At 46.0% G+C, this 26113-nt stretch overlaps 1 protein-coding gene across 2 annotated transcripts in view; it reads left to right on the top strand.

Moving 5' to 3' along the window:
- The first annotated feature begins 3202 nt into the window (after positions 1–3202).
- Positions 3203–26113, top strand: part of NGF (nerve growth factor) — a 53307-nt gene continuing 30396 nt past the window's right edge. Inside the window, exon 1 of one of the 2 annotated variants that reach the window (XM_063797813.1) lies at positions 3203–3269. The gene's annotated coding sequence lies outside the window, so the exon portion shown is untranslated. Of the gene's footprint in view, positions 3270–3323; positions 3431–26113 lie in introns of those variants that run through there. The other variant, XM_009428071.5, reaches the window with a different exon arrangement.

The following is a 26113-nucleotide window of genomic DNA, read 5'->3' as shown; positions in this document are numbered from 1 at the left end:
ACAGCAAAAGCCAGGAGCAGGCCACAGGAGTAGGCAGGGATAGCCCAGAGGAGAAGGGGGCACCCCTGGCCCTCTCTGCACTCTTGCCTACTTTAGCTCCTTTACCAGCTTTTCCCTGTAGTCTGAATTGGTCAGTTTTTCTCCCAGCCTCTTTCAGGGAGTGTAGTAAAAAGAAGGCTTGCTTAGAAGTCAAAAAGCCGGACACTGGCCACGTGTATTTGGCTGAGCCTTTGTCCTTCCTGAGCCCTTGTTTCTTCATCCATAAATAAGGTGGCTGGATTGATCATTTCTGTGATTCTGTGAACATGTCATCTCACTAAGCATTATGAAACATTTCCTCTTCTGAAGTTCTTCTTCACTCTGATTAGAAGGAAGAGGAAAAAAAAGTCTTTAAACGGAAGCTATCACTTCCTCCAGCAATTGGGACAATATTTCTGTGTTTCACATGAAGAACTAGCAGATCCAGTGATTCCATCCTTGCTGGCAGATCTCTGCTGAGCCTGCTGGTGTTTTAAATAGCACATGCACTTTGTCCTGGCCTCCTGGAATGAAGCAAGGGAGAAGCCAGGGGTTTGTGCTAGCTGACTGTTGCTGTTGATGAGGCACTCAATGGCTGCAGCCTTCTAGATCTTCAGAAATAACAACAATTACTGTACACGCCACAATCTCTCCTCCAAGTCAGCAAATGCATCAGCTGCTGGTTATTTTGATACCCTGGATAAAAGGCTCTTTCGAGAAAATCTAGAACAGAAAAACATTCTTATCCTCTGCTTGTCTGCACCATTCCTCTGGCCGCTGCCCTCTCAGCTGTTTTTCATTCCTATGAATGTAGCTGGTCCAGGCCCAGAAGTCCTTCTCTCAATGACCCAAGAGAAGGACATTTCTGTTTGAACCTTCTTGAAAGTGGAAGAGGCAGGGGAAAAGGCACCTGGCTGTGGTCTCTGTGCCAAAGGCAGGCTGATCTGGAACCTGCTGGAAACCAGGTTCCAGTGTTGGTGGGTTGTCTGACAGTCACAAATGACTCTGACCGTTGTTGGATTCAACAAGTATTAACTGAGCACCTACTATAGGCCAGGTCCTATGGTAGGACCTAGGGAAACTGTGATAAACATGGCCAGGGACTAATAATCAAGCCCCCACTAGAACATAAGCTCTCTGAGAGCCGGTACCACTGCCAGCACACAGTGCCTGGCATATGGTAGGCTCTCAATCAATAATCTTTGGAGTATTTTTGTGTTTGTCGTTTACATGTTCTTATTTACTCAAGATCCTTGAAGTCCAGGGACAGAAATAGAGGTAGTTAGGGGCAGAAAGGAGCTCTTATTAAATCAACATGTGCAATAAGAATATGACCAACAATTTAGGGGGTGAGGATGGAGCATATAAGCAAACTTATAATCTGCTTACATCACTTAAAGTTTCCCCCTTACATACCACATGGAAAAGAACCACAAGTGTCCCAAATCCTTTTGTCCTTCTGAATGATGCCACAAGAACACATACAAGCGCTCTGCATTCAACAACCAAATTCTCTGTTATTCTAAAAGTTTAATTTCATACCCAAATTCTCAGGCAGCTATTATGTAAGGCTTGGGGCTAGTGCTTTCCAAACAAGTTTATACATGACATGATTGATGGATGAATTCATCCTGTTATCTGGAAATTCTTTTGTTTAATTGACGATGATAAATTTCCTAATGGATCACCCCGACTATGATACTACTTTTGTAGAAAGGGCCATTCACGGTGTTCCCTGGCCTCTTGCCCTCACTTCCAAAGTGTGTTCATACACCAGCCTGTATCTGAACAAGTCAGAAGTGGACAAGCCTAAGGCTGGGAAACAACAAGGTCACACCAAAGCTAAGGCTGACTTCCAATTCCAGGGCTTTTTGCCTATTTCATCCTTCTCAGAGCACGTGTAAATGGAATGAACTTTCTTATGGGAGCAAACGTGAAAATAGAAAGAAGTAAGACCTCAAGACTAATCTGAATCAAGGGAGTTGGAAATGCCTAGTCAGGGCTTCATCTTGCTCAAGTGCCATCCATTAAGGGTAAAGGACCACCCCCAGACTTAGGACAGGAATCATCTGCTTCACTAAATCCCAGTTCCCTGGAGGGTGCCCTTCTGCTAAGTTGCACTGGCTGGTGTTACCAGCAATAGGGAGATTCTGTGCCCCACCTTCCCTCCCTGTTACTCTCCTCACACCCACTTCTCCTCTGTGGCATCCATACAGGGTAGGGGTCCAACCCACCTTTGCTATAGGAAGAAGCGAAGGCACAGACAAGCTCAACGCAGGAGGGAGTGGGGCTGTAAATTTCCAAAGAGCTATGAATCCCCTGGAATGCTACAAGTAATGATGCACATTTGGTGACAAATTTGACTTCAGGGGTATTTCTCCCTTGCTCATTTTATGCTGGGGTGGGAACAGCCCTGGCAGAGGGGCAGGGGAAAGTCAGGCAAGCTCTCCTGTCAGGCTGAATCGAGGGAACTCAAGAAATTTTGAAGGGTCAGGAAGAATTTGTGTGGGGCCTGGAGTGTGGAGAGGGGGGCATGGGGGCCTAGGCAGAAGGTTTGCTGGCCATATCAGTCTGGGGTCACAGACCCCTTGCAAAACTGATGAAAGCTGCGGACCTTCAGCTCAGAAAAGAATATTAGCATTGCACACAGTCGCGCAAATCAGCCTACAGTTTCAGAGGGGCCAAGGACTCCGGGAAGTTCCTGGAACCCAGGGCCTTAAGTTAAGGTCCCGGGTCTAGCTCCTGACTCCTGAAGTCCTCTGCCCCTTGTCCCCATGCTGGACTCGCCGGGCCTGGGGGCCTTCTAGCTGGTTCTGCAGCCGCCTTCCCTTGTCAGAGGAGCTTGGGCACCTGCCCCTCGCGGAGCTCCCCCTGGGTGCTCACCTATCCTGGGATAAGAAAAGGCGCCCCGAAGAAAAGGAGCAGCCGATGCCTGGGGCACCGAGGGCGACGCCAGGCAGACCAGGGAGGCACTGGCGAAGGGCGACGCGCGGGGGCAGGGCGGAGAGGTGAGGGAAGCTGCGAGCAACTCCGCCCAGCCCCAGCCAGTCGGCCCAACGACCCCTGCCGGTGCCCCAGAAACTCCCCCTCCCGGCTTTGCGCGCGCGGCCCCTCAGACCCCAGTGGGTTTCCCTTTGACCTCTGAAGGTTTAAAGTCCTTCTCTGGCTGGGTCTGGCCAGCCCTCCAGGAGCGATCCGTCTGTAGTCCCCAGGACCCCCTCCAGCCGGGCACCACCGCCCAGCCACAGCAGGTGCGGGGCTGGTGGTGGGGAGGGGAGGGATGGGGGCCAGGATTTGGAGCGTGTGACTCAGGAGTACGGGAGGAGGGGCTAAGAATTCAAGAAGCCTGTGTGAGAGCAGCTCGGCGCTCCGGCACAGCAGAGAGCGCTGGGAGCCGGAGGGGAGCGCAGCGGTGAGTCAGGCTGCCCCGAGCCGATCCCGAGAGGGGCGCAGCGCGGGCGCGGGCAGGGGTGGCTGGGCTTCGCGGGAGAGTTTGCAAGGATACCGGTCTGGCGAGCTCTCTGGTTACCCCCGAGGCTCCCGCAGGCCGAAGAGCAGCCCTGAGAAATGTCCCGAGTGGGTGTGGGGGCGCGGGACCCTCGCGGGAGGACGAGTCGGACCGATGGAACAGCGTTAGTTCTGGTCGTGGAGTCCCTAGTCCCAGGATGGCCTGCAGTCCAGGGAGCAGCCCTGGCGCCTGCAGAAGCCCACGGCCATGCCAGGGTCTAGCTCGAGGGCTAGAAGTGGATAACGCGCAAGTGAGGGAGAGCGAATGGGCGCGGAGAGGGATGCGCCGGCAGCTGGCGCGCCGGGGCGGGAGGAGTGGCGGCCAGCACCGCGGGAGGAGTGCAGAGCGCGCTGGCTGAGGTGAGCGCCGAGTAGGGAAAGTGCTGCGCGGCCCCCAGGTAGGGGGAGGAGCGGAACGGGGCGCGCTAGACCTGGGGCAGTTCCCTCAGCGCGTCTCGGAAGGGCTGGGAGTCGTGACTGAGGGCCCCGGGGGTTAACGCAGGAAGTCTGCGAGCCAACGCCGGGGTCCGTCCGGCGTACCGGGGCCCTCCACGGAGCCGCGTTGGACAACCTCAGGTAGAGGTCGCCAAGGTTCAGCCCTGCCACTTAGGTCACACGCTTCATCTCCAGCTGTCTGCTGCCAGGTGTGGGAGAAGCGGGCGTGGAAGGTTAGGGCGGGGAGCGCCTTGAGTTCAGGCGAGGAGGATCTAGGGGAGGGAGAGAGGACTCAGGGGTCAGGGAGCTGCAACTTTGAGCCAGCAGAAACAAGCAGCTTAGCTCCCTCTAATTACAAACCTCCTTCTAAAAACAAAAACAAAAACAAAAACAAAACAAAAAAAACTTCGAGATTCTTAAGGAAGGTGTTTCGTGCTTGAACTTTGTCTTCTCTTGTGATTTGAGAGATTAAAAAAGAGCCTGCTTGCTAGGCTGGTTTTTCCAAGTTGTTCCAGGTTGGAAGTTGTAGCAGTTCGAAGGATAATTTATGAGTGTTTCATGCATTAAAGTGTATTACAGCAAAGCCTTTTGGGTGCTGTGGGTATTAAGGAAAACAGTGCACGTTCCCAGCTGGAAACCAAAATAGTGCTCTCCTGGGTGCCTCTGCCCCATCTGTCATCCAAGGCCAATGGAAATCCTGTAGAAAAGTCACTTGATTAATTGTTCTGGCTCCATCCTCTGGGCACACCCACTGCCAGTGCCAGTCCCCTCCTCCCCAATCCATGCACAGCCAGCTGCACTCTGCAAATGCAGAAATGACAGTGGAGACCCCATCAGTAACTTCTCTCCAGGGTCCTCAAACTCTTGAAGCCGTCAGTTAAGTCTGCTGGAAGGGAATCTTTCCTCTTCTCGAGGCAGTGCAGAAGGGCAGCAGCCATTGGCCCCTGCCAGCCCTTCTTATCCTGTGTTTACAGTTTCCTCCTGAATGTCTGAAACTTTCTGCCTCTGCAGAGTCACAGAAGAAAGGCTGTATCAAACCTGATGGGTCTCTTTTGTTGAATAAGTTATACGTCAACCTGAGCAACCCAAATGTCAATTCATGATGGGCAGTGTTTCCAGAGGGTCAGAGGAGACAGGCGGGTCTGGGGGCTGAGACTGGCCTAGCTGGAATTGACTCACACAGAAAGTGAACATTCCTCTTGTTGAAGGGAGATAGGGTTAATGCCACATGTTGCCAAACTCCTAGCCCACTCTTTCCCCAACATCTTTATGCAGGTGAAGGGAAAAAGGAAGCACCAAAAATGGGAAGCCAAGATCACTGGGGCATGAGAACACTAATTTGACAGAAGTATAGGAGCACCTCAGAGGATTTTAGAACCAGCTGCTGGCACCACTGCATTTCCAACAGCAGCCCAGGCCCACCAGAGAAATGAACTGGGCCCACTCAGGGCAGTCATCCCGGTATTGGTGACTCTTTCCCTACTTTTAACCCGTACCAAGGAATGAGGTTCTTGCCTTCTCCTATTGCCCACCTCACAACTCTCCTGCCCCAAGGGCCAGTGGGAGCAAGGAATGAGGCTTCACACTCTCATTCTCTTTCAGGGAGAAATCTGTGCCTTGGACAAGAAGGGGGCCCTGGTTGCCGACATCAGCAGGGAGAGTAGGGTAGGGCAGGGCAGGGCTGGAGCCCGAGGGAAGTTTCTCATCATTACCGAGATTAAACTGATGAAAAAAATCACACAACTTTACTTTTTAAAGAGTGCTGAGCACTCCTGCTGCTCATTGATGGAGTGCTTTACTGCAGTACCCTGCATCAGAGCAGCAGGGAAACTACACAGAGATTCAGCCACTGCTCTTCTCTACTGGGCATGGAGTAGGGCCAAGGCCCAGATCCCCAAGCAGATGTCAGTGCCAGACCTGGGAGCAGAGGCCCAGCCATTTACCTTTTCCAAGTAAGAACTTTCACTGACTTCAGAGTCTGGAGCAAGCCTTAGAGACCTTTGCTGGCAGCAAATTCTCTGCTCTCAGGAAGCAGTGGAAGGTTTGCTGACGGCTTGCATAAAATCTCTGGATATCTGTGTGCAAACAACCCATGCTCCCAGAAAACACCTTTCTGTGACACAGAAAGAGTTCCTGTGTGTTTCTTTCACTAGCTGATCTCACAAACCATCAGCTCTCAGGCTTAGCCAGTTCTGAGAAATCACTTCTGTGGTGGACCATTTTGAGAAAACAGTGTACACTGGCATTGGGTAAATAAATGAGGATGAAAGACCCTTCCCCAATCCATTCCCATGAGACATCGCTTGATAACAGTGGGAAAATAGTTAAGATCCTAACTCCAAATAGCAGTAAGGCCAGGATGATCCTGAGGCTGATATGTGAATGGAGAAACTGAGGCTTTGGGGTCCTCGGTCTTTTATTAGGCTGTGCAGAAGCATAGAAACGTCACTATTTGAGCGGAGGAGAATAAACCTTCAGCCACAAAGTTTAGTGAAGACCAGAAGAATGAAAACATGCAATGGAGAAGACTTTCTGGTGGTTCGTGATGTTTTCATTGCTCCTCTCTGGGCTACTTTACATGCTTTTGAGGCCTCAGACTAGGACACAGCAGGAATCAGATTAAAATGTTAGGATGATCCCTTGATATTCTTCTCCTATATTTTGGGTAAACTTCCTGTTATAGTTTCCTCACTTGTGAGAAAGGAAGGGAAGTAGCTTTGTGACCTTGAGCAAGTCGCTAAACTTCTCAGGCCTCACTTTCCCAACTCATTAGGCAAGTATATTGGATTTATATTGTTTCTGAATGGAGCTGTCAGCATTTGGGGACAATTCTTGGTTAAGTGTGACCAATCTGCACAGTGCAGATAGTTTAGTATTCCTGCCTCACCTCCTAAATGTCAGAAGTCATAGTGACAACCTCAAATGCCCCTCATAAAGGGCTAAGTGTATTCAAAGATAATGCTGCTCCCAGTTGAGAAGTCTTTTGGAAATTACCAATAAGGGCCCTATTGTTGGGGTTTCTGTGGTTAATCATCAAACTGGGGCTCCAGAAGTCAATTCCTGGGCTTCATCCTCCAAGAGCCAGCAAATCAGACTCTAGGCCACCATCGGCAGGGACCTCAGTGCCGTAGTCCCACCAGGTGTCATCCTTTGCCTTTTGTGAGTGAAGTGGACTACAAATGACCCATGGGAAAAGAAAATCAGAAAGAGTAAGGTGAAGGGACAGGTGCTATTAGAGCATGGCAGCTTCCTACTCTGTCATATGTTATTAAAAACACAGGCAGACTGCATGCCTGTGGAGTCTGCAGCACTGGGAGGAAATCCTTCCCTCCTTTGCTAAGTGGATCACACTCTGGCATCAGGAGGTTCCTTCCCTGAAGCAGATGCCCCCAACACTGACCGCACTTAATACAACATGAGTGCACATTGACATCGAATTAATACAACTGTGCCCAAGCTGTGAAAATAAATGAGAATTGATAACGTGACATTTCCTTGAAAAAAAGTAGGCTAGCAACACTACACTCGAGGGATGGTGCTTGTGGCACTGGGTTTATTCTCAAGTAGAATAGCTCATTATTCTCACCTCTGCCTCAAGGTCTCATTGGGGGACAGAAAATAGAACTATTTGTTTATTTATAGTACATAGGGTTAAAATGAATAATGTCTTCAGAGGGTAGGAGGGTATTATAGGAACACATGCTTTCTACTCATGCCCAATTCATTACAAGTAGGAGTGAAAAGGAACTGCAGAGCTTGGCGCTGATTTCAAATGAGGGAAAAAAAAGAAAGAAAAGAAAAGAAAGAGAGAGAGAAGAGAGAAAGAAAGAAAAAGAGAGAGAAAGAAAGAAAGAAAAGAAAGGAAGGAAGGAAGAAAGAGAGAGAGGGGGGAGGGAGGAAGGAAGGAAGGAAGGAAGGAAGGAAGGAAGAAAGAAAGAAAAAAAGAGAAAGAAAGAAAGAAAGTCTTAAGGAGCTCCCTCCCCAAATGAGGTTGATCTGATGATGAAATCTGTCAGGTGGAACTAGCAACAATGCTTTTGAATTGCCTAAGACTGTAGCCAACGCATTCACGTGCGGGAAGTCTTTTCTTTTTTTTTTTTTTTTTTTTAGTAGTACTATTAGTCAGAGTCAGACAGTCAGGATTTCCCTGAAAATCCACCACTAGGCTAAGCAGATTGAGATGTTTTGGCACTTTTGGCACCGCCTGTGGTGGCTTCTGCAGGTGGAGAGCCCTGCGAATGAAAGAAGCTGGCTATGAAGTCAGTGGGAATGAACCACCCAAGTTTCACACAGAAGCCATTCCACATTGGGCAATTTCAATCCACTACTACAGGAACAGTTTCCCAATAACCACGAAGTATTTGTTGTCAGTACAGATGGGCTGATTTTCCCATTTCCTTTGGCTGCTCCTTCAGTAGTCAGAGTTGGTGGTATAGGTCACCTCCCCTCTGTGTGCAGTTGCTAAGTGAGCCCAGGGAGGATGGTCTCAAGAGCTCAGCCCTTGCCCAGGTTAGGGGGTGGGGGAGACTGTCCTGACTTCAGTTCTTCATCATTACAGATGGATTACAACCCTCATTAGTAATAGAGTGACTTGCATGTCTCACTTGCTCAGTCTAGTGAAATGCCAACCCATTTTTGGATCTGAGCAGACCTGCCTGAGAGGTCAACGATTGAGGTACTGCCTCATCACTATGGATATGTATTAAACCCCCATTGTGTATGAGTGATGCCAAGTGGGACAGGCTCCCTTTGGATTATGGAGAACACTTTCAGAAAAAGAAGTCACACTGTTTCTAGCTGCCTGAGAGGTGCTGGACTAGATAAGCAGGGGGAAGGACGGAGTACTCCAGGAAAGTGGAGACATAGGAGGGCCTCTCCTGTCCCTAAGTTTTCTCATCTGTAAAACAAAGATATTAGTAGTAGCTATGCTGTCATCTGGCTGTTGTGCACATTAAGTGGGAAGGCATAGGCAGAACAGCAGCACAGGCCTGTCATGAGGTGGGCACCAACGAACATGAGCTTCCTCCCCTCACGTTCTCCCTTGGAAGGGCTGATCTGAGGGGAGCCCCCACTTCATAGTTTTTTTTTAAATTTCAGGTAGGATAACATCTTTTCTGTATGTTTTTAATGTATCTGTGCATATGTAGCTTTTCTGTATTGGGAGGAGAAATCTTTTTGGTTGCATTGAAGACTTCTCTAGGAATTTACTCACTGATATTTTGACCTTCTGTAGTTAACATTCTCATTTTGATAGAATTTTAACCAAACATTTCATCTTGCGAATTATCTTCGCCTCGTAATGTCTGGGTAAGAGAAGACTCACGGAGGTTCTCCTGTAATTTTCTTTCAGAGGCAAACTTCTCCTCAGACTCTTATTTCAGAAATGTTATGCAATGCTCTCTAAATAAGGCATTTCTTGAGAATGACCATGTTTGCTGGCAGCTTTAAGAATGTTTTGCTTCCTTACTCCACGTAACAACTCCTCTGTGTCTTTAGGATTTTAAATGTCTTAGGAATTCTTCAAGTTTACAAGAAAAGAAAGAGAAAGTGAATTTTGCTATGGCAGTGGGGCATTTCTGCTCTCCCAGACCAAGAGCCAAGGGTTAAGCAGCTGTTGCTGAATTACATAGAACCTGTGGTTAAAGGGGAAGATAGTCCTCGCCCCACAGGGAAGGGGGCCCACCACGTATGAGGCTACTGGATAGATTTTCTTCTCTCAATTAGCATCCTTATTAATATGCTACCTGGGACACTGGGCACTGTGGGGACTCAGAATAAATATAAATCATGATCCTGCCCCAAGGAGCTTGCTCAGGAGTCATAACTAAAAGGCTTAGTGGCTCATGAGAGAATATAAATGAGCTGAGGCCAGAGATTGCTGGGGCTGTGAAAAACTAGAGAGGCTATGCCTCATTGTTAAGGGACAGGCCAACCATTGCTGTAAAGGATTATAGGTCCAATACAGATCTCTTCAAGAACTTTTCAAGAAAAGCCAAAACTTTGAGACTGAAAAGCCAAAACTCTGAAATTTCTTCACTTTCCACACATGGGTACAGACCAAACAAAATTTGTCTGCAGGCTTTTTAATCTTCTTATGTGAATTAACACATGGAGCAATTGCAAGCAGTATCAAAACTGGAACTAGTGGAAGTACTAATTCTGTGAATATATGACCTCCAAGAGAGACAGGTCTGGATGTCAAGAAGGCTTTCAGGGAGGCTCCTCGGAGGGCAGTGAGGGGCTGTCCCATAGGCAGGTAGGATTTTACAGGAGTCCTGGCACACAGATAGAACTGGATTTAGGTCCAAGTTCACTTCTCATTAGCTCTGTGAGCACATCACTTAACCCCTGTAAGCCTCAGTTTCTTCATCTGTAAAAGGGAATCATGATGCCAACTGATTTTTGAGGGCAATTGTGAAGGGGAAAGGAGAGAGTGCTGGAAAGTTCTTACCTCAGAGTCTGGAATATAGCCAATGCCCAGTAAGCTGAGGCCCCCTTCCCGATGTGGACCCCCTCATTGACATTGCAGACAATTGCTTTTCAAGGATTTTGAATTGCTTTTTCTGCCCCAGGAAAAGCACAGGTGGTCTGGGTTATTTTTCTCCTCTGCTGCCCTCTTCTTGCTTCTCCCCGAGGCCTGTGGCTGCTTGCCCAGTTGCCCTTTGTCAGAATCCCACCCTTTACAAGCCTGACCTGGGCCACAGCAGAAAAACACAACCCTACTCAGTAAGGAGAAGTACTCCAGGAGGCTGTATAGACACGCACGGCAAATATTTAAGGAATTCTTAGGAATAAAAAAAATTCGTAAATCTGGATTTTTGCATGAGGCCATCGCAGGAACATGTTTTCTCAATTAGCGTGCACATTGCTTGGAGTGAAGTCACCGAGTCCACAGCCCATCAGGGCTGACTCGAGCTGAGCCACCTGATCAGACTTCACTTTCCATGACCTAAATGTGATTCAACCAACCCTGCCACTGCCCCTAGCTGCTGAAACAAAATCATCCCTGAAATCCCAAACCAGGGTGGAGATGTACATGCTCCTCTGAAAAGCAATCTAATTTCAGATCCTGGTTGTATTCACCCCAAATTGAGAAAGACAGCACTACTCTGGAGGGTGTATTGATAGAGTCACCACAACACCTTGCATGTTTCTTTTCTTTTACCATTTATTGTTAGATGGCGACTGTGTGTAGCCTTTCAGAACAGATGACTTCTTTAGGTTCTGAAAACAGAGAAAATAGTTTCTTTTGCTAAAGCATACATCAATTGCCTAAAATATTAGCAGTCAGTGCCTGAGATGAGTGATTATATATTCTGGATGGTTTCCTGGACTGACTCTTTTCCAAGCAAATGGCTTTGTCAGATATTTGTAATTTCTGAAATATTTTATTAATGATGTCCTCTTGCCAGAGGGATGGTCCAGAGTACACAATTAGCTGCATGCCTCAGAAGCGAGATGCTGCCCAGCATCCACTAAGATCAAGCAGGAGTTCAAGGACACTTCTAATCAACTGCCATAGAGCAGAGAACAGAAAATGTTTTTACAAGTTGAAGGCCGGGTGTGTGGCCCATGCCTGTAATCCCAGCACTTAGGGGGCTGAGGCGGGAGGATCACTTGAGGACAGGAGTTTAAGGCCATCCTGAGCAACAAAGTGAGACCCCATCTGTACAAAAATAAAAATAAAAAAATTAGCCAGGCGTGGTGACATACACCTGTAAGTCCTATCTACTAAGCAGATTAAGATGGGAGAATCACTTGAGCCCAGAAGGTTGAGGCTGCAGTGAGCCATGATCATGCCACTGCACTCTAGCCTGGGCAACATAAGTGAGACCCTGCGTCCAAAAAAAAAAAAAAAAAGAAAGAAAGAAAGAAAAAAGAAAACAAAATACAGGTTGTGAAATCAACTTAGTGTGCAACTCTCATTAGGGAAAAAAATGAAAGAGCATAGAGTAACATTTTCAAAAATTAATATGCATTGGATATAGCAAGGGAAAATTTTTATGAAACTTTTGTTTTAGTTGTACTGTATGTATGTACATATACATATATATGCAAACTGGCTCATGATGGAAAATGCATTTTTTTTACTATAAGTCATAGTCAAAAAAAGTGTGAAAGCCACTGGCATAGACAACAGCATGATTTCGAACAGCGGATGGCTCTGAAGCCAGGCAAGCTTGGGGTTAAGTCCCAACTCTGTGATTTGCAGTTGTGTGATCTTGGGTAACTTTTGTTCTCTAAGCAACAATGTCCTCATCTGTAAGGTGAGACTAGTTTCTCTCTTGTATAGCTGTTGTGTAGATTAAGTGACAAAGTGTATGAAGTACATCTGTGAAGTACATACATAGATGTATGAAGTACATACTATGAAGTTCTGTGCCTGCCACCAAGGACACCCTCAGTAAGTGAGAGCTGCTGTCATCATCTGCCTTCCCCTTGCCCATTCCTCCTCCTTCTCTTCTTCTTCCTCCTCCTCTTCTTTTCCCTTCCCCCTTCCTCTTTCTAGTTCCTTCTCCTCTTCTTTTCCTCTTCTACCTCTTCCTCTTCCCTCTTTCTTATCTTCATTGTAACTACTCAACCTCATCAGAACTATTGACAATGTTTTTATCCCTAAGGTTTGCTTTTTCTCTGGCAAACACAGCAAAGAAGCAACAATAATCGTATCCTGTCTTTGGCCCCACCTTCTGCACTGTCTTTCTCCCATTTCATGCTTGCAAAGCCATCTTTCTGTGATTCTCTTCCCCAAGCATGACCATAACAGTAATTGTCCAAGGGGCACAAGACGTCCTCCTCCCTGTCACTGGGCACTGACATTGGGTAGCATGGCCTTTCATGGCCTGGCCACTGGGGTAAACGCTTTGGTCCTAGTGTGGGTTCAGTGACTTTGGCAGGAGCTTCTGATCCCACAAAATCATATCCTTCCCCTTCAGTATATTTTTATAAGAACAACAGGGCTAGGATACCATTAAAATGTTGATATTGTCAAAATTCTAAAGAAGTTTCTGCCCAGAGCAGAGAGTCTAACATTTTCTCCTGAGCGAGGCTCCAGGCTGCCACAGTGCGGAGGGTTTCAATTTCTCCCCTGGTATAAACAGTTTAAAGGCTCTTAATGTGAATGCTGGAGCTGACACCTTCAGGTAAACCCTGATCCTAACGCCAGCCCTCAACCCAGTGGGCAATCTATCACTGACCTCAGACCTTTGGTTCCCAGTGGAGGGCACATGAAAGAGTGACCCACACCAAGATTCTACCTTAGGGCCACAAAGGTGACATGTCCCAATTTTCTTGAGAGCCTGGCTAATGTAGCCTCTGAGGACAGATCAGTGATGACAAACTGCCTACCTCTTAGTTCTCATGGAAGCTTAGCCTGCCCCCATTCTGTATTCACCCTTGTTCCCCCAGGGCTCATTCCAACTCTCTCCTAGTAAAATGCCCTCCCACTGGGCCCCATTTTCACCGCTAGTACTCAGAGAGGATTATTAGTGACATCTCCTCTCAAATGCTGAATTCCTGTCCAGACCAAAGATTTAATGTTGCTTTTTAGGCAGCTAACATATCTCTATTTGAGGTTGCAAGGTAGTGGGACAGAAGGCGAGAAAAGAGACCTGCTTCTAGGGATAATGTTCATCTTTTTAAGTGTATCCTCTTCTCTCCACTGCTTATTCCACTATTGCCTGTAAAATTAATGTCGCCAAGCCAGTTGTCCATTTCAAATAATATTTATAGCGGAAGAGAGACATTTGTCACATCATGCCCTGCCCCCACCTCCCAAGCAGGTGAATGATATTGAGCCAAGCACCAGGGAGCTGGAGTGGACTGCAAACAAGCCAGCAGAGAGATGTTTGCACCTGTTTTTAAAGGAAAAGATGTTTGCTGTTGCACCTGTTTTTAAAGGAAAAAGCAAATGCTGACTTACTTTTTTTGTGCTGAAAAGGTGGCGGGGAGAGTGTATTTCCACCCTTTCTGAAAATTGCAATGACAAATGGAATCAATTGCCCCTGAAATGACACACCACTAAGAATGTTTCTTACGCATGAAACGAATTACCTTTCTTTTCACCTGGGTTCAAGAGTGTTGTGTTTGTGTTTTCACAGGGAAAGTGTGAACACTAGAAATGTTTTCATTTTCTGTTTTGAAGAGGTCAGACTCCAAAGCTTGACTTCAGATTTCATGCCCATGTGTCAGCATCTCTGTGTCTTGGAAATGAAAGAAAATATTTGGGGGGTGGGGTTTTCAAGTGCTGTTTTTGAACTTTTCCAAAAAAGAGCAGGAGATGTCAGAAAGCAGAGAGCTTAATAAAGCAACAAAATATGTTTCAAAGGTTCTTTTTAAAGCATCTTTATGATTAAGCCAAAAAATAATAATTTTAAGTTGACATGGTGCACAAAATGTTCATCTTCCAGTCATTTTGACTTCTTAAACGACTATGAACCTATTACAGAATTCTGACCGGCAATACTGGTGTTCAGAAAAGCTTGTTTGTATCTTCTTTCTTTTATGGTTTGGGAAAGTTATTATGTAAGAAATAAAAACTAATGGCTAAGTCAGGGATAGATTATTTCAGCTCAGTAATACCTAGATTTAGGAGATGAGGAATTTATTCCTGATTCAGAATCTTACTAGTAGTATAATTTAGGCAAATTACAGAACCTCTCTGAGCCTCTGTTTCTTAATCTGGAAAATGAGAATAATGCTACTTCCCCTGCATATCTATTAGGGCTGTTGCATTGGATATGGTTGATGGATGGGGAAACATCTTGGTTGTAGACACAGAAGGTAAGATGGGAAAACCTGGACCAGGAGTGTGAAACTCCAGGTGCTCGTGCTGGTTCTGGCCTTAGTTGCATGAGGGATCTTGACAGTCACTTGCCCTGGTATTGAGCAGTTCTGGCTCCTCCTGGTCCATTCCAAACGCAGTAGCAGATGTAGATGCACTCACATAAACTTGAGCAGAGATGAGGTATTCCTGCCATGGTCGGAATGGAGGTCTGTGCCAGGCATTGAGCGGAACCTTGTGAGGCAGAGGCCAAGAACACCACAGAAAAAGCATGAATGTGGAAACAGGCTTTCCAAGGTTCCAGTCCCATGAGTCGTGCTTAAAGTGCATGTGATGGAAAGCGAGTTGCTATAGTGCTCTGATTTTCAGTTTCTTCAGCTATAAAGTGGTATCAGTAGCACTTATTTCTTAAAGATTAACCAAGGTGGCTTTTGCTCAATCATTTGGTTGTCTAAAACTTGGATATAGTACCTTATAGTAGTTCAGTACCATTGCTGCCACCATTGAACACAAATGAATGCCTGAGGAGCTCCCCAACTACTCAGTCTAAGGCAGATGTAACAACAGTGCCAGGACCCCTCAGGAATACACATGTCCCTGTCTCTTCTCCTAATGTCCCTTCTCCCTCATTAGTCCTCCTCCCTGGCCTCGTTTGCTGGCTTCTCCTTATTCTCTGAACCTCTAAATATGGTGTGCCCTAGAGCTCAGCTTTCCTTTCTAGATCGCCCTCTTCCTGGATGATCTCATCCTCCCCAGGCAAGAGCTACGATCTACGACTTCCGGATGTTCATTTCCAGCCTGGATCTCTCCCCTGGGCCCCAGACTCTTATATTCTACTGGCATGTCTACTTGGATGTCTAAAGGACATCTCAAATTTAGAATTTTTTTAACCCCCAAACTACTTTTCTCCTAGTCTTCTCTACTTTAGATAATGACATAATTATTCCCACAGAGTAATCTAGCAACCATACTTGATTCTGCCTTCCCTCTCACCTTTTATATCCGATTCACCAGCAAGTTTGTTGGCTTCACCCTCAAAATGTAGTCAGAATCCAATCACTTCTTACAGTCCACTGCTCCCTCTTTAATCTGGGCCAGGGTCACCTCTCACCTAGACCTCTTCCTGCATCTCCTGCCTCTGCTGTTGTTTTTCTTTTAGGCCAACAGCAGCCAGAGTGCCCTTTAAAAATGTAAATTGCAATGGTTTTTCCCAGCTCTGAGCCTCCCATGGATTTCCATTATATGTAGAATGAAATTATCTTGCCATGGCTTTTGTTCAGTGGTTCTTAAATGAAGGTGATTTTTCTCCTAGGGGACATTTGGCAATATCTGTGACCACCTCATTTCTGTGGTCATAAAGGGGGTGGTGGAGGCTTCAGGGGTGTTACTGGCAGCCAGTGGGTAGAGGCCAGGGGTGCAGCAAAACAACATGCACAGGACAAGCACCTGCAACAAAAAAATCATCTGACCCAAAATGTTGATAGTTCTGGGGTGGAAGAAATCTGCCTTATACGACCTGGACCCTGACCGTCTCCAGCATCTTAATCGCTCCTCCCGTTGTGGTTGTGTGGTGACCACACTGACCTTTTTGCAATGTCTTCAACATGCCAACCTTGTTACTGTCCTGGGGCCTTTGCACTCACTATTTGCTCTATTTGGGACACTCCTACCCACAGATCTTCACATGGTTAGCTTCTGATCGACATTTTTAGGTCTGCTATCACCTCTTGATCATCCTAATCTAAATATCTATCCTACCCCCACCAAGTCCTGCCACTCTATTCCCCCATCCTGCCTTACTTATTTTTTAATACTTAATTTTATTATTTGTTTTCTTATTTTATTATCTGTCTCCTCCACAAGAACATATGAATGAGGGCAGGAACTTTGCTGTGTTTATTGACGGACCCATTCATCATGTAGTAGGAGCTCTATAAGTCTTTGTCAAATGAGTAATTCAACAAATAATTGACAAGGATAGCACAGACATGGCCTATGACAGAATGTTAGGAGAAGAGATCAGCGGGATCTAGCATTTCAGGGAATGCTTTCTGGCGTAGACCAGCCATGGGCTGCCCTGTGAGTTTCCGGAGTACCCCACCCCTCCAGACGAGCTAGCCCTAAAATGGAGAAGGGCTTCCTCTCAAGCATATATGCACCCACTGTAGCCTTCTTTTTTTTTTTTTTTTGAGACGGAGTCTCGCTCTGTCGCCCAGGCTGGAGTGCAGTGACGCGATCTCGGCTCACTGCAAGCTCCGCCTCCCGGGTTCACGCCATTCTCCTGCCTCAGCCTCCCGAGTAGCTGGGACTACAGGCGCCCGCTACCACGCCCGGCTAATTTTTTGTATTTTTAGTAGAGACGGGGTTTCACCGTGTTAGCCAGGATGGTCTCGATCTCCTGACCTCGTGATCCGCCCGCCTCGGCCTCCCAAAGTGCTGGGATTACAGGCGTGAGCCACCGCGCCCGGCCCACTGTAGCCTTCTTGTAGAGACAGCTGTGGATTTTAATCTGTGATAGGACAGAGACCCAAGCTGTAGGGCTCAGGGGTCCAGGCTCTGATGGAAGAGAGGAATCAGGAAAGAAAGTGAGTAGGAGAGAAGCAGGGCCAGGAAAGAGAAGCCGAAGCTCAGGTTGGCTCAGGTCAGGAATGGAGCCCAGTATAGAGGGAAGGGAGGGGCCAGGGAAGGACAACTCCAGAAGAAAATCTCTAGGTTGGCTCATCCTGGGGTGAAGAGCCAATTGAGGAAGCAATGAACTGGAAGGCAGATAAGGGACAAAATCAAACCTTTCATGTAGCCTGGCAGAGACTGAGTCCTGTTTAGACATAGTGACCCATATAGAGCTGGTACCACATGAGAAACATGACATTATGACACACACAGTTAGTTCCAGGACAGTCTTGATTCCAAATGCTCTGACCCGTCATCAAACATTGATCTTGTCCTTCAGTTTTAGAAAATCATGACAGTAACACCACATGTAACAGTGCTTAGCAATGCCAGGTGATGAGTGGGTGTTCACCTCCATCCAGGTGAGCCCCTTGTACCATCTCAAAATAATGATGTTGATGTCCAGTTCTTAAGGGAGATGAAGTGAGCAGGGCAGGTCATAGATCATATTTCCAAGGTCCCAGGATTCCAGGTTATACAAATTCTGGGGTTTGCAGATCACACAGTCTCTCACAGGAGAGGGATGCCTGGTGGCATGTACACAGCTCTGGCCATCCTGTCACTGTTTCCAAGAGAAAGGGTATGGTCAGGGTCTGTGCCCTCAGGGCCACCTCAGGACACTTACTCATAACTCTGGTTCATTTTGCTGCCTGGATCCTTCTGAGGAGATGACTACATGTGATTAGCTGGCCAACACCTCATTTTATTAGTCTGTTTTAAAGTTTTAAAGTAACACACCTAAGATGCAGACAGCTTACTCCAACCGAGCAAAAATGTCATTATGAAAAGTTACAAGGTCTACAGAGTGATATAATGGTGATGAAATTCAGATGTGTCAAATTACCCTCATGTTTAATTTAGCCTGACTCAGTCCATAGAAATATGGATTTTCCCACAGATGTAGTCTCATAGCTGCCTGGGCACTGTGTGCTTTGCAGGGCTGAGGCTATGATAAGGTTGCCTGTCCCACAGCCTCAGAAGTCATAAAACAGCCTGTGCTGACCATCCCTTCCTGCTTCCTTAGAGAGCTGCTGACAGGCCACTTTGTCTTTTCATTCACAAAACCCATCTGCCAACTGGTCTTTGGGATCCCCTTCCATCATTAGTTCCTCTTCTTGGTGGACACAGATTTGATACTCTCAAACTTCTGTTCCATTGAAGCATGATCTCTGGATCTTCATTCCTACTAAGAAATACAGGGCTGATGAAGGTTCAGACCCATACTCATCCCAGGGGCAGATTCTAAGCAGCTGTCAAGTTCTCTCAGTTAGAAAGGTAATAAATGCCACTCAGCAACAATGGAACAAGCAAAAGCCTGGCCCTGGTCCTTCCTTCTTGCTAGCAATGTGACTTTCAATAACTTGTACAAACTCCCTCTGATTCTCAGCTTCCTGAACTGTAAAACCAGAATAATAATAATACTCCCTTATAAAGTAGTGATTGTAAAAAGAGAACATATGTAACACTTAGCACTGTGTTTGGCACATAAAAGCTGTTCAACAAATGGTAGCTATCCTCATCATATTATTAAAATCTTGGGAAGTAAGATTTCAGACATCAGTCAATGACTCATGGAAATGTTTTAGAGCTTGAGGTCTTTGCAAAGTGAGAGGGCAGAAGAGTGGATTCCCATGCAAGGGATGCAGAAGGTCGTTGCCATGGCATCATGGTGACTGACCACTCATTTGTGGGCTAAGCCCCATTAAGCCAGCTGCAAAATGGGGGTAATAAAAATGTTGCTATAATTATTAAATATAGCAATGCTTATAAAATGGTTAACACAGTTCCGGGCACACAAGCCTCAAAAAATTTAGAGTTGTTGTTATCACAACCAGTCTTCCCTTGCTAGCTCCTCTGTCATCTCTTTACGCTGGTCAAGCCACTATTTAGACAGGTCCAACCTGGGTTCCTAAGGCACTATTTCACAATTTAGGGGGGGACAGTGCAGCCCCCACCCCAAAGCTCTCTTAGTGTCAGAGGGCATTTATAGCCTCCAAAAATCACTCCCACAGATTTCTGGGGCCCACTCCTTGTAGCCTCCAGGTGGCTTTGTCACATGTAAAGGCAATGTCATGCTATGCACAGAAAGGGAACAGCCCCTTTCCTTTTTTACCATGGGCCTGGAGTTGGTCCCACCTGGCTGTCACCCTTCATTCCTGGGATGGTCATGAAAGCAAGGGATCTGTAACCCCTGAAAGGAATTTATTCAGCACCATCAAAGGGCAAGGCGCCCAGACTTAGCTTTTGCCATGGGCCCTGCCAGAAAGTGCTGGGCAGGGACAGAAAAGAAATTCCAGAGACAAGGTTTCTCTAGTGTCCTTGGACTTGGGGAGAAGTAAATTGTAGGGTTGTCTCATTTATGATCAAAGGTACCAAAACTTTATAAAATGCCGTGAGGATATTTTGTCTGTGTTCCTAAGCAAACAGAAAAATGGAGAAACATTTTGGGTCCACCAAAATTGGTAGTTAGGATGAACTCTTACTGCAAGGGCCACGTCTATCTCAAGCTAATTCTGCAGCAAGTATGACTGCGTCCTCACTGTGTGCATGCACTACTCTGGGCTTTTGGGGGCTGTAAGAACATTTAAGATTTACACCTGCCCATAAGGGGCTTGCCATCTGTTTGGTGCTTCTTATTTCAGTTTTAATTACAAGGAAGACTTTAGGCTTTTGGGAAAAGAATCACTAGGATGAATCTAATACTACAGAGCTGGCTGTCAGGCAGATTCTTTTATGACCCTGTGGCCTTGGACATGAAAAGGAAATGAAAACATTTTATTATAAGGTTTCTTCTCCCCTCCTGCATGCTCTACCATCTGCCCTTGGCTATGACACACACACACACAGACACACACACACACACACATCCCATACACACATCATGCAAAAGTGGAGCCATTTCTGAGGCAACGGCAAACATTAAAGAACTGCAGTCCTTTCGGACTCAAAAATCCATAGAATCCTAGTGTTGAAAGAATAATGGGAAATAATTCAGTCCTTTTGTTTATAATAAATGCAAAAAAAGAAGGAAAAAAACCCAAAAAGCTGGTGGATGAAGTTCCTTGATTAAAAATCACAGTGCTAGTAACAGCCCACCCAGCCCAGGGCTCAGTTCATTTCTTCCTTCCATTCTTTCATCAACTATTTATGAAGCACCAACATTGTACCAGGAGCTGTGCTAGCCACTGGTGATACAACAGTGACAAAAACCATACATAGTTCTCTCCCTCCTGACGGGGCTTACAGACTAGCCAGGAAGATAATCAGTCAGCACACAAAGAAATGGCCATTTCCACGTGCTAAGTGTCATGAAGGAGAGTTCCACCTGCTGGTCCATACTACATCTTAGTGGGCAGAGCAGGCTTCCTGGAAGAAGGGATGATCCATCTGAGGTCTGAAAAGTGGGCAGGAGAAGGAGAGGAAGGATGCTCCAAAGATAAAGAGAAGTCCTCCAGAAAATGTCTCACGTAGTGGCGGACTGCAGCCAGCTCACACAGGGTCACCCCTGCTCCACCGTAAGCTTCTCTTCCCAACTCCACTCCCAGTGAGGCCACACTTCTAACCTGGAATTGGCCACACTAGGGATAATCACACAGCAGAAAGTAGCAGATGCTCCAAATTAGGGCTTCCACCTCCTTCTGCTTTGTAGAGCCATTTTTTACCAACACTTCATGGGCTTCATATACAGTGGTCCCCCCCTTAGCTGTGGTTTCACTTTCCAAAGTTTCAGTTACCTGGGATCAGTTGTGGTCCGAAAATATTAAATGGTGAATTTCAGAAATAAAGAGTTTATGTTTTAAATTGTGTGCCATTCTGAATAGTGTGATGATATATTGCTCCATCCCACTTTTTCTGCCCGGAACGTGAATCATCCCTTTGTCTGCTCTCTAGGCTACCTGCCCCTTAGTCACTTAGTAGCCTGCTTGGTTGTCAGATTGACTGTCACTCATTACCCACTTAGTCGCTGGTTTGGTTATCAGATGGACTCTTTCAGTATGGCAGTGCTTGTATTCAAGTAGACCTTACTTTAGTTGATAATGGCCCCAAAGCACAAGAGTAGGGATGCTGGCATTTTGTTATAATTGTTCTATTTTATTGTTATTGTTTTTTATCTCTTACTGTGCCTAATGTATAAATTAAATTTTATCATAGGTTATGTAGGTTTGGGGAAAAAAAATAGTGTATATAGGATTTGGCACTATTTACACTGGGGGTCTTGGAACATATCCCCTGCGGATAAAGAGCAACTATTGTATTCCACCTGTTTTCAGGCTGAGGGTGACACAAACACTGCCCTTTAAGCCACCAAAGGCCTGGTCCTGCTCCTGCAAAAACTCTACCAAATGCCTATTCCCAGAAAGGCACTGTCAACAAGTGACTTGGACCTTGGGGCTGTTTATTTCAGACCCTGGGCCATCTGGCTTCTCCCAGGATCCAGAACATCCCCATGAGTTAATACCAGGCAGCTAAGAAAGAGCCTGTTCTTGTGGTCTTCGCCACCCCCTTGCCATCTAATGATATTTATCAACCACCCACGCCTGCCCAGTGCTGTATAAGACACTTGGCCAGGCAGATCTCAAGTCAGGCTTTGACCCCTCAGGAATTCAGGGCCTGGCTGAGGCTGCTAGGCTGACATTGTTCTTCCTTAATATAAGGAAGAACTCAGGCCACTGGGGGCACAAGAACGAGGGCTGGGTGCCCAGCTGAGGGCATGGTTTAGGAGATGGTACTGCTGCAATTTTTTGTTTGTTTCTAGGCACCAGAAATGCCAGGTGAGTAGGGGTCAGAGTTCATACTATGTATGATTTGGTCAAGTTTTAAAAACAACTGGTGCTACCACCCTTGTACCCCCACTACCATTCCACTTCTCCAAAGAAATTTGCCAAAAGAAAAGGTGACTTTTGAGTTCTACTAAATCTGTTAGGAAGCAAGGATGAGCAGCCATCCCAGAGGCGAGGGTTTTGCAGTAGCAGTGTCTTTGTTTCCAAACTGTGTGTGTACAGGTGTGTACATGAGTACGTGTGTGTGTGAGTACATGTGCACATGTGTGTGTGCTTGTGTGTGTATAAGCATGTGTTTGTGGGTGTGTGTCTGCAGTGCATACAGAATGTGGAGAGCAACAGTGTCTGTGCAGTGGTGCAGGGTGCGAAGGAAGCAGCCAGACAAGGCTATGAGATGGAGAATCTTGAAGAAGAAGGCCAGTCACCGGGTCTGGGTAAGAGGGGGGAGGGATAGCATTGGGAGATATACCTAATGCTAGATGACGAGTTAATGGGTGCAACGCACCAGCATGGCACATGTATACATATGTAACTAACCTGCACAATGTGCACATGTACCCTAAAACTTAAAGTATAATAAAAAATTAAAAAACAAGAAAAAAAAAAAGAAAAGAAGTCTCTTCTAATGAAAGGGAGAAAAAAGAAGAAATGAAGAGTAGGAAGAAAAAGAAGAAAAGAAGGAGAGATACAAACAGGGAGGGAGGAAGACAATTGAATGGTCATATCAAAAACAAATACCTTCTCATTTTTGTAACTGAGTAATGGCAAGTAAAAAATAGCAATGTAGAAAATATACATTTTGGTGCTTATGTACCTGAGACTAAATAAAGCTTTGTAAATGCTGAAAAAAAAAAAAGAAAAGAAAAGAAACCAGGCATCCTGGATGGACAGAATTCCCTTCCCTCTGGTCATCTCTCAGCTCCAGAAGGGAGTGAGTGACTCTCATTCTTGGCCCATGCTGGAGAAGACACTGTGGAACGCAACCATTTACTATGCCGACCTTTAGTCAGACTTAAATGCTGGATAAGACCTGTATGTCTCCCCACCAGGACGCTAGTGAGAGCCAGGCAGGAACGTACAGAGTTTGAATCTGGGGAGTCCCATGAAGCCATTCAACAACATCTGTCCATAGCCCTGCTGTAAGCTACACTTGGGCCAACAGTGTGTCTCCAGGAAGCTTCCACCCAAAAGCAAGAATGAGAAGTGATTTGGGTGGCATTGCCAGCTATTGATGGCTAGTCTTGAATTCATTCTGATTGTCAGCTACATGTTTGGGAGTGGGGAGCAGGTAGGAGTGGGCTCAGGGGAAATGCTCTCGGAAGGGCTTACTGTTGGGAGAGTAGGGACAAGCAGGTGGGCTGCCAGGGAGGTGGGGATGTGGTGATGCAGAAAGTTGCTATTTGAAGGCTCTACATAGAGTAGAGAAGTAACAACAAAGAAGAGAGGTGGCTGGAGATCACAGAGTATATAGGGGTGGAGGCTGGTGCCGGGTGAGCAGACAGACTGTTGGAAGGTGGGTGGACATGAAGATGGCCCTTGGCTGCTTTGCAGAGAAGTTTTGCCCCCTCCCAGGTCTTGCTTCCTCCTTCGCCCTATGCTGTGGCCTGTCGGCACAGCTCACATGCTACTCCTTTTCCTGACACTGCCTTGGAGCCTGGGGTTATCCATTGACCCCATCCCCACCGCTGGCAAAGTATAATTTGAGGGTCCTGGTCCAGACAGTGAGAGTCAGTGAGAAAGCCTGGAGGGGAAGCACTGTCCAGTTCTCGGTAGAGGGACTGTGGGCAGTCACCATTAAAGCTGTGCAGGTTGTGTCCTGTCTAGGGCATCTAGCTAAGGGGATGAGCAGGGGCTCAGCTCACCAAACCATGCCCCTGGCAAGGAGTGGCCTCTGCCTAAGAAAGGGGCATTTCTTCTAATTCACATGAAGCTTCCTTAGGACTTAGCTTCAGCCCCCATTCTGGGAGCCCCTGCAGGCCATGGAAGGGAGGCCCCAAGAGAGAATGGAAAGGCCAGAAAATGAGAGAGAGCGTATACAGTGGGGTCCCACTGGAGGGGGCAGCCTTTGGAACAGGGAAAGGTGAAGACCAATATTAGCCACTTTACAAGTCACTGAGAGCTAGCCCGGGGCTATCATTTTACTACACTGAAATGCTTGTGGTCTGACGATGAAGGAATGTTTTCCTTATTAACATTGAAATAATTAACTTGTTTATATTATTATGCTCATTGTCTAAACATTGTTCAATAAAACATCTTATTGCTGATAATTTTCCAAATGTTACAGTAAACACGGGACTCCTGCCAGCGGCAGGGATGCATTTCAAGTTACACAGTGAGCACGGTGTTTGCTTTGCTGCCAGAGTCACTTGACTAAGGTCTCCTGACTGTAACTCGGCCACAACTTCTTATCAATCCCAGGTGAAGAGCGCTCTGATAAAGAGCAAATTATTCTCTGTGGTCAGATCCCCAAATACGTGGGTGACAAACACAGTGGCATTGTTTCCTTGACTGAATCTTGTTTTCCACGTGTGGGAGGAATTCCAGACTTGAGAATTCTGCATCCAGACTTCATAGATTTCTTTTTTCTAACTGAGACAACACAACTAATGATAAAGAACAATACCAGCCTGGCTTTTAAGCTCCAAAAGGCTCTGGGTCAAAACCTGACCTCCATAGGAATTGGAGAGGGTCCAACAGCAACTACTCTCTTCTGTTGTCAAGCTAGACCGTGGGCTTCTCCAGACTAACTTTCCATTGGCTTCTGGAGCATGGAGACAGAGCAGATGTGCCTGCCTGCTAATGCGCTGTAGGATGGAACTGCTGGCCCAGCTTATTGAAATCAGATGCACAACACTCGAGCTGCCCTGCAAACAGATGGTGGCTCCACGCAAGCACCATCACATTGGAAAATTACAACGGCCATGACTCCATCCCCTCTCCACCACGCAAAACTGCATTTTTTTTTTTACCAACTGGGTAAGAGAAAGTCCTTCTCTTCTCCATACATCCACTCTGAGGGGCCAGGCGCTTGTGAAATACAGCACTCCTAGATCGCTAAAGTAATATGAAAATTTGAATACCATGGACAATTCTGGAAGGATGTACCCTAAATATTAATATTCATTATCTCTGAGTAGGAGGGAATTGGAATTAAAAAGCAGCATGGCATATCTGGACTTGTACACACTTCTCTGAGAAAATTACACCCAATTCCCAAATAGTATTCAACTTGTCAGAAACAAATTCTGAGATTGTTTGGAAATTCTTTTTTAATATGCAATATCCCTTAACACAATTTTATCTTAAAATTCTAGATAAGCAACTATTTCAATTGGTCTAAATTTTAAGTTTAATCTAAATTATATTGAATTTCTTTGAGAATTTCTAGGTTAAAACTGTAATCTGAGTAAAACATTAAGTTAGAGTAAGTTTGTTGGTTGATTTTGGATATTTACATAAGCAAACATGTATATATAGCTTCAGTTTCCTCCTCTGTGCAAAAATTAAACAGCTCTATTCATAGGGCTATTATGAGCATTAAGTGAGATCATCCATTTAAAGTATTTACCACAATACCTGACTATACAAGATATATAAGAAATTGTAGCTATCATTAGCTATATAATTTTCATTTTTCTTTTAAAGATGACACCAATTTCTGCAAAACAACAAGTGGACAATCAACAAGGAGATATCAATTGGCTTATTTTCTGAATAGATGTGAGTGTAAAACAAATATCCAGGGCCCCTACTCAAGTCCTCCAGCCCACATTGGCTCTTAGATCTCTTCCCAGCCAGCCCTAGAGGTAATGAATGCTTAATTTGGTGTGGCAGGAGTTTAGGACTAGAAGAGAACTTAGAGATAACCAGTCTGGGTGGTGAGATTGAGCCCAAATGGGTGATGACTTCCCCATGTCAC

This window comes from Pan troglodytes, chromosome 1 (genome assembly GCF_028858775.2).
Source record: "Pan troglodytes isolate AG18354 chromosome 1, NHGRI_mPanTro3-v2.0_pri, whole genome shotgun sequence".
Taxonomy (NCBI): Eukaryota; Metazoa; Chordata; class Mammalia; order Primates; family Hominidae; genus Pan; species Pan troglodytes.
Note: the sequence above shows the minus strand (reverse complement) of the source record. Positions and strands in the feature narration are given on the sequence as shown.